The sequence below is a fragment of the Bactrocera latifrons genome, unplaced genomic scaffold (assembly GCF_001853355.1).
Source record: "Bactrocera latifrons isolate USDA-ARS-PBARC rearing strain unplaced genomic scaffold, ASM185335v1 scaffold_460, whole genome shotgun sequence".
Classification (NCBI taxonomy): domain Eukaryota; kingdom Metazoa; phylum Arthropoda; class Insecta; order Diptera; family Tephritidae; genus Bactrocera; species Bactrocera latifrons.
This window is the reverse complement of record NW_017537113.1, coordinates 27,988-37,065: the sequence shown is the minus strand read 5'-3', so window position 1 is coordinate 37,065 and position 9,078 is coordinate 27,988. Positions and strand designations below refer to the sequence as shown.

The 9,078-nt window shown below is 33.6% G+C and overlaps 1 long non-coding RNA gene across 1 annotated transcript in view; it reads right to left on the bottom strand.

The window, feature by feature from the left end:
* Nucleotides 1-2,226: 2,226 nt before the first annotated feature.
* Nucleotides 2,227-9,078, bottom strand: part of LOC108973167 — a 22,152-nt gene continuing 15,300 nt past the window's right edge. Inside the window, exons 2-3 of the long non-coding RNA XR_001993711.1 lie at nucleotides 3,787-3,909; nucleotides 2,227-3,668 (exon numbers count right to left, since the gene is read on the bottom strand). This is a non-coding gene — a long non-coding RNA (uncharacterized LOC108973167). The remainder of the gene's footprint in view (nucleotides 3,669-3,786; nucleotides 3,910-9,078) is intronic.

The following is a 9,078-nucleotide window of genomic DNA, read 5'->3' as shown; positions in this document are numbered from 1 at the left end:
TATTTTTTTTTTTCATTTATACTTCCAGGTGCTGATACACACAAAAAAGTTAGTGCCATGAATTATTATGCACACAGACTCATGATACGTGAAGGTGAAGTAAATCACATTTTGATGTGTCAACGGCTCATTCATCAGTATGCAGTGGACATGTACGTCAAAATTGAGACTAAACGATTGACATACATTCGTCTAAACCAACAGCAGCTTCGATCTGAAGAGTACATTCATCTTCGCGATGCAATCAATGCTGACGGCAATGTAAATAATTTAGGAAGAATGACGTACATGCACGAGTACGCTCAGGATGCCATGTCTTATGTTCGAAAGTATGACCGTCCAGACCTATTCATTACATTCACCTGTAACCCACAATGGATTGAAATAAAAAATGAACTGCTACACAACCAAACACCACTTGATAGGCATGACATCACAGCCAGAGTTTACAAGAAAAAATTAAAATCTTTAATGAATTACAAAGCATCGTGTGCATGGCCAAGTACGTTGTTGGATCAACTCTGTTGAGTGGCAAAAGCGTGGTTTGCCACATGCTCATATATTAGTCTGGTTGGTTGACAAAATAAGGCGAGAAGAAATTGATTCCACTATTTCAGTCGAAATTCCTGATGAAACGGTTGACCCAAAATTGCATACAATAGTAACTAAACACATGATACATGGATCCTGCGGAGTTATCAACAACAGCTCACCCTGTATGATCGACGGCAAGTGCTCCAAACGGTACCCGAGAAACTTGGTTGCTGAAACCATCTCGGGAATCGATGGTTACCCATTGTATCGTCGGCGATCAGTTGTGGGCGTTAGACGACCTGTAGATGTCAGGATAAAAGGACAAGATTTTCATGTAGACAATCGTTGGATTGTGCCGTTCTCGCCCATATTGTCCACAACTTTTGAAGTTCACATCAATGTGGAATTTTGTAACTCTGTGAAATCCATAAAATACATATGTAAATATGTTAACAAAGGTAGCGACATGGGCATCTTTGCAGTAACAAACACAAATAATGAAGTGTCTCACTGTCAGATGGGTCGTTATGTAAGCAGCAATGAAACTATTTGGCGATGATTAGCTCGATGCATGAGCATGGCACATGAGCGTGGGAATACTTATGGAAGTAATTAGAGACCAACGCTAACGGCAGCAGCGACGGTAAGAATAGTAGGCTAGCTGTATGCTTACTGATTATTAAATAAATAATTTTTGAAAGAGACTCAAAGTGTTAACTCAATTAAAATAGCTTGGATAGTCGACAACACCGTCGCTACCGCTGAAGTGAAGTTATAGGAAGTTAATTAAAAATAACTTATACATTCCCAATAAAACCTGCTGATAGTAAGTGGTGCATCTGCATAAACAACATGAATAGACAAGCGTTTCGTGGAACAGCTGCAACAGAGACCCGAGCATTGAGCAAAGAATTAAGTTATTTTATATTTAAGATTAGCGATAAAGAACAGAATTAATTTCGTAGTAAAAACAACCACATTCTTCTCATTTTTAATTGGCACCCCAGTAGGGACCAGCAGTAAAATTAAATTAGTAGTAAAAAATCGCATAAAAAATATCCTTAAAATGAAAGAGGAAGACATAGATAAAATTGCATTTTCAATTAAAAACGGCATGTATGAATATGTCCGAATACCTTTCGGATTGAAAAACGCATCTTCAATTTTTCAGAGAGAAATGGACAATGCACATCGCCAATTCGTAGGGAAATTTTATCATGTTTACATTGACGATATCATGGTGAATTTAGCAATGTTGACGAACACTATGATCACTTAGAGAAAATAATAAATACTTTACACGAAGCTCACATAGTTACACATTCAGCCACCACATCCACCACTACACCCACTACCACATCTATCACCACATCAAGCATCATACCTAACACACTACCAACAACAACAGCAAACGGAATTCAGCCAATATTCCAAACAAGAAGTACTGGACACTAAGACTTACTATACATACATATTTACGTATAAGACAATTCGACACTAAATTAATAAACATACGCAGATAGCATCATAATTCGATATTAAATTGATAGGAGACGTACATACGTACATACATAAGGTATTAGAAACAATAATATTGAATTTCGACATCTAATGTCAACAAATATCAAAGAGACTTGAATCCTATTTAATTGAACACAATAATGTATAAGAACTCGTGCCATCGTTATGATATTTGATGCTTTGCTAACAGATTTAAAAATAATCAAATCTCGAAAGTATAAAAGGCATAGTAAAAGTTCAATTGCAGTTCAGTTCAGCTCAGTTCAGTTTGTCTAGATAAGTGTGTTCGAAAGAGTAAATGTGTGTGATATACACGGACTACGTGACAGGAAGGAATMCAGGACTACAGAAAAATCTAAGGAACTGAAGTCCAAAATAAAACGACATTATTCTAAGTTCTCTTGCAGCTCTTTAATAAACCACGATTTGTTAACATAAAAAACAAAGTCTATTATACAAATTGGAAGATAGACTTACACGCTAAGTCTATAATTGTAAGAAAATTTCACTGGATAAATCGGAGTTTTTAAGACCAGTATTGAATTTTCAGGATACAAGTTTGCCCATAATACAATTTTGTTAGATGAAAAGAAAGTAGAAACCATTCAAGAATGTCTTATACCAAAAACTTTATCCTTTATCAAATAACAAAGGATGCTTGAATAAATTGAGCAAGGCACAGTACTTTAGCCCTATAGATTTAGTAAAAAGTTACCATTAGATTTTAATGGCATCAAGAAAACAGTTTTTGTTTCTCCGGCAGTACTAAATATATGAATACGTCAGAATGCCTTTCGGGTTGAAAAATATCAAAGATTTATAAACGACATATGGAGATAATACATAAATAAAAACATAAATCATAGAATTAGGAAGCACATGATCTAATACCTAAACTCTGCGCTTCCTAGAATATAAGCTGTTTTTTTTTTATTTAGGCGTAAACAAAATATTGTATAAAGGAATAAGAAGTAAAACAGCTCTGTTTACTAACTCACTAGAATTAAGTAGCGTCCTTGCCAATTTTTAGAAGATAACTCGCTTTCATAAATATTCGCCTAACGATATTCATACTAATGTATATGATGGCATATAAATGTASTAAAATATAAGCCAAAGGACTAACAACCGGTTATAATATCAAAGAAAACCTATGGCCATAATAACATTCAATGCTCATTTCTGTTCACGTCGCTCTGTTAAAATTTCTTCTTCCTGCTGGTGGTGGTGGTGAAATGCGCTCAACACATTTTCTTAACTTTTAAAAATGTATACGCTGGTAGGCAGTTGAACCTTCTCTAATTTAAATGTTCTCTGTTACATCTAGTTTACTACTGTTACATTATCTCTAACTTATACGTTGTCTTTTACATCTACAACTAACCGGTTTAGCTGAGAACCTCAGCGCTCTTTTGCAATGAATTTATGAAGAATTGATCTCCTTTGATATCCTGTCAAATGACTGTATATTGTTGAACGTATCCTTCAAGTAATTGACGTAATCCGTAATCAAGTAATAGGCCATCGGAAAAAATTTTTACCAGGGAATTTTTGAATGGCATCTTCCTTAAGGCCCGCTGTTGATGCTGTTGCTATTCGCATTACCCAAATGTCTGTAAAGAGGTAAACCAGAGAAGGTTGTTCATTATAGTGAGATTAAAAAAGAGAGGGTATGGCCAAATGAGAAAAGGAGCTAGATATAATTTGAATTTAAATACCAGTCCGACTTACATCATGGTTTCTGAATTTTTGGATCAATTTGCTCGATTTTGATACCATGCCTCGATGCACTTATGTATGAAAAGACCGTCAGGGTATTATTTTCTGATTATTCCTTTAGGACTAGGAAATGTCCTGGAAAGAAAACAAACAAAAAGTCAATTAAATATACATTTCAGTATAATACATTGTTTTATAATATATAATACAGTTTTGAGAAAGCTTAACTTATGTACTACTTTTTGTAGCCGCATCAAATATGAACACCATCGTAGAGAAAATACGAAAATTGCCTTGTAGATTTCATATAAATCCAATAGTTCTAATTAAGCTAAATTTTAAATAATATATTTATTTTTACTAGGCCTGCTTTAGTTGAGTGGAACTTTACAAAAATGTGGAAGAAAACCTTGTATGATATGGTTATGCAATAGTATTCATGTACAGTTCTAATACGATGTAGAATCGGAGAAGTAAAACCTCTACTGAGGTTATAAATGAACGCCAGAAAGGTGTAAGAGTTAGATAAGTGACTTAAAGAACCCTCGATTTGCAGAAGAAAGAATGTGTCATATATATATATGTAATATTTATATTTCTCACATGAAARATGTTACTAAAAAAGAAGGCTACCTTTGGCGTAAATTGTCAGCAAAAAATCGAAACTGATCAAAATGAATGTAATTAAATGTCAGCTTTTTTGTAGGAAATTGTGAACAGAAATTCCTTTTCAATACTAATTAAGTACAAGATTAAGATACATCCACAGTAAAAAAATGTCATAAAATGTACGAAATTCAAATTCGAGGTTAATTTAGGTAATTTGCAACGCTTGCAAAATCCGTGAAAATGTGGCGAAACTTTTCGGTTATTCAAAGCAGGCAAATCTGCGGTTTAGCACTAAGGACTTAGCACCAAAGCGTCGTTCGTTATAGCATTCGCCAGCAATTTCCGTTTAGCTCCGGTGTTTCGAACATGTTAATTGGGTGATGGAGCTAATTGGGTACGCCCAAATAAATGTTGATGCCGCCAAATGATAGCTTCATAGAACGAATGTGTAGGGTTATATGTACGTATATGTTTCTGTGAAGTTGTGTAGGTGCGATGTAGTGTGTCGCTGTAATGCGTGTTAGCCTGTGATTTATGCGGGATCACGTTGGTATTTTGTATAGGATTTTTTAATATATTGTCGAAACGTTTTATCACCACATAAAGCTTGCTTTTTGKCAAAAATTAGTCGTATATATATGTATATCTAGAGTTCACGTATTTACGTTTTCAGAAACTCTTGTGGCTAAATATTTATGCGAATTCYATTGTTTATTTTCTTATTTTATCTGGCGCTCACACACTTTTCTGATATATAAACATCTGCTTGTTTTAGATATATGTACATATTAGATGTAGATATGTTTGTGCGAAATGATGAATTATACATTTATGTTCATACGAGGGTGGCTCGAGAAAACCGTGAGTACTTGAAATTCATGAAACATTTTTATAGGTTAACACACTTATAAAAACCAAAAAAAAACAAAAAAACGTTGACTTCGGTTGCATCGAAATTATAATAACCCTCAGAAATACAAAAGATTCCTTACAACAACTCGATTTCGATTGGTTAGTTTTTATGACAACTATATGATATAGTGAGCCGTTCTGAACAATTTCTTCGGAGATTGCATTATTGTCTGAGAAAATAACTCGCGCCAAATTTCGTGAAGATGTCTATTCAAATAAAAAATGTTTCCATACAAGCCTCGTATTCCGATTGTTCAGTTTGTATGTCAGCGATATTCAATATTATTGCGACRTCGGCGGTTGCGACTAATGAGCAACTCCTTTTGGAGAAAAGATCGTGTSSAAAATTCCAGATCGAWATTTTAAGAACTAGCCCCATGATTTTTTAGATGAAATCATACTAAACATYACTTTTAAGGTCGACTCAGTAATGRCTGTGGTCCATGAAATATAGGGGCCAATATAGCAAAATAGTAGGYRTTATATTGTGATATGAAYATTCCAAGAAAAGAGCTGTACTTATGGTATTTCCATCAATTATATTCAATCGATTTGACCTCRTCGTTTGATATTGAGGACTTTTAGRACATTAGTTTGCATATTCATTTCTATAATTTGTAAGGAAACCTAAATAAAAAGCTTATGAACTAACTTAGCAAATGACCCTCATAACCACCACTCTTATCTCAAGGTTAATAAACAGATCAATCTTAAAGCCTATACTTATCCGCACTCATTTCTAGGCCGCACCTAGTTAAACAAAGAGGCATGCCTCCAAATGGAGCCACCACATTTGCTCCACCCGCACGCCTGCAATCTGCTGAGTTGGCAAACGCGAAGTGTGTATGAGCGAAAGCAGTCCGTGTTTTTGTATATTTATAAAATATGGCAGCCAGTTCATACCGCTTCGTATGCTGATCTACTGTTGATCGTCACTGCTGATCGAAAGGCAATGACTGCAGCGTAATTTTTGCATGAGAAATGCATTCGTTGCACGTTCAATAAACTGACGTGTAGTTTAAGTGAATAAACAAATACAAACTTATACACTTATATGAAAGCCCTTGGTTGCAGGTATGAATATTCAAGTACATAAGCAAATATAAGTACTACATATGGGCATTGAATAGCTCATTTTCGGCTTACATGTCTGTGAGTAAACAGTTTACATACAAAAATTAATGTTTTCACTGCATTTACACTTGTTGTATTTTTATTTTTATTTCTTTGACATCTTTGGAGCTGACTTGCCTGCAACATGCAGTTGCGATCGGCTGCAAGATGTTATTTTCAACGATGACCTATGTGTGCGCTCACAATCGGCGCTTGAGCGAGTCTAGCTGTGGGGGACTCTGCTATTGCTATTGACAATTTGTACTGTGTTATGCTTTATAGGTTATGGCGAAGATGGTTATTTATTTATAATAATCGATTGTATGATATACACAAGTTATRARCGAAGAAAATTCTTTCATAARTAATGAGTCAGTAGTTTTAATAACCGAATAAATGTAGATGCAACATAACTACAGTTTCTACAATTACAAAATAATATGCAACATTGTTTAGATCAATTTCCAAACATRTTTAAAACTATYAATAACATTAKAAGATAAAGTATCTGAGGTGAAAATAATAGAATTTGCAGAATATTGCTCAGGGTATCTTTTTCGAAAGAGCAAAATAGTCYCCGTGTCAGTCTAATACCCWSCGATCAATAGCCTTTGYGGTACGAATTTTGGTTGAAAGTTTTCCAATCGGACTTGACGAGACTGGAGTTTTCGCTACAGTTCTACCACTTAATTTTAAAGTAAGGCAGTGAAATATTCTTAGATAATTTAACTATCTTTTACTTATTATTATTATTTTTTGTTTTTTGYTTTAATTCCCAATCACTCAATTTAATGTTCATTTGGTTTGTGGAAGTTGCATATTTGAATCTGTTAGTAACAAATATCTTAAAACCCCGCTTTAACGAAAATAATATTTAGTCTGATTTACTTCAAAATTTGTTTTTTTTTTTTTGTGTTTTAATAAAAACAAACATTTTCGGTTGTAGGACCCCATACGAACCGAACTTTCTCATTTTAATTTTTCTCCTTAAGTTGGAGACCTTCGCTTGATCAAATTTAAATGGTTCAAGCAGCTTCAGTTTTGCGGTTTGATTTCTTCGGTTATTTTTTAAATAAGAAATAAAAACGGCTCATCAGATGATTTTTTAATGTAGGAATACCTGACAGCTAGTGAAATAACAAGGGATATTCCTCAGCCTTATGCATAATTATAGGGACCGACTTATGAAAAAATCTACACTGAAAATATTTCTCTGCTTTTAATATTAGATGGCAAGAAATCTATCGCTTGTGATAACTAGGTACTGCGGCTAGACAAATGAGTATGTATTGCTAGCTCGGAGAACRTGTGAAAATACATGATTTTGCTTAAGTACGAGTATTAAAAAAGAAAATATTTCAAAAAGGTTAAGTTGAGATTACTATATTATTTGGTTTGCATAACGAAAGCATGSGGTTTGAATTAGCGGAAGTGCAAGTAATTGACTGTTGTTCCCCTCAAGTTATCGCTAGAGAATTTTTATTTTATCATTAAATTACATTAAATTACATATAATTACATACAATGAAACCTACAAATAATAGTGGACACATAGTTATTTCATTACTATATTGATGAGTATTGTGGTGGACATTATTTAGTTGATTTATTAGTATTTAGCGGAAGCGTTTAATTAGTTGTGAGCAAATGATACCACCAATTATGACAAGTTTACGGGAGAAAAAAAAACTTTTCCGTTTCGGATATTTATATATATGTATGCATATTCACTATATAATATTTCATGGCAATTCAATTTCTATTCCACATACATATRSTGTATATTCATTAGCATATCTATATGTAAATATGTATTTAAATGTAAAATACGGCAGCAATATTCTCGTCACAACAGGYATTTCTATGTCCRCCACGGTCCATTAGACGCCCAATCGTTGATCTGCAGGACGATTACGACAWTATGTATTGGACGTACCGCTGTTAAAGTTGAGCGCACTGYCTCCGAATTYCGGTAGTTTAAYAAYTTTGACTCGTTGTTGGATCGTTTAACTTTGAATGCTGAAATGGSAAACCTTACTGAAGAGAAATACGGGTAAAATWCGATATCATTTGTAGTCCGGTATACTTTTGTAGTGTGMSTATTGCAAAATCCGTTATTGAACAAATTRTGCTCCATAAAAACGCTTTTTYTTCTAAGGCTTCTAGGTAGCTTTAAGTTAAAAACCATWATTTTTGCAATTTTGGAGTGTTGTTATCCATTAAGTAAGCATAACTGTAGTTTCAAAAYGAATTTGTACATATACTATATGTATTATATCTGAATCTTTATGTCGCACGTTATTTACTTGCCTGACTTTTGGTCATTCATTGCAGAAGCATTAATGTAAGTGTGTAAGTTTAAATATATATAATATATTTACTATTCAAATAAAATATTTCCTCTATTCTTCATCTTTACTTGAGACGTTCTTCCATTTCAATTGCGAATATAATCACTTTGCGATGTCGAATTCATATATCAATGTATTTTTTCCGATTTAAAAGAAAAAATGGCATTTTCTTGTTTAAAAATCTCAAGAGTTTTCCGCATAAACGTTTGATTTATGGAACTAAGCCATTTATGAAAACATTCATTTGCAAAAATTACCAACTACAAACAATATTTTTTGCATGCATATTCATAAGGAAATACACATAATCCAATATCAA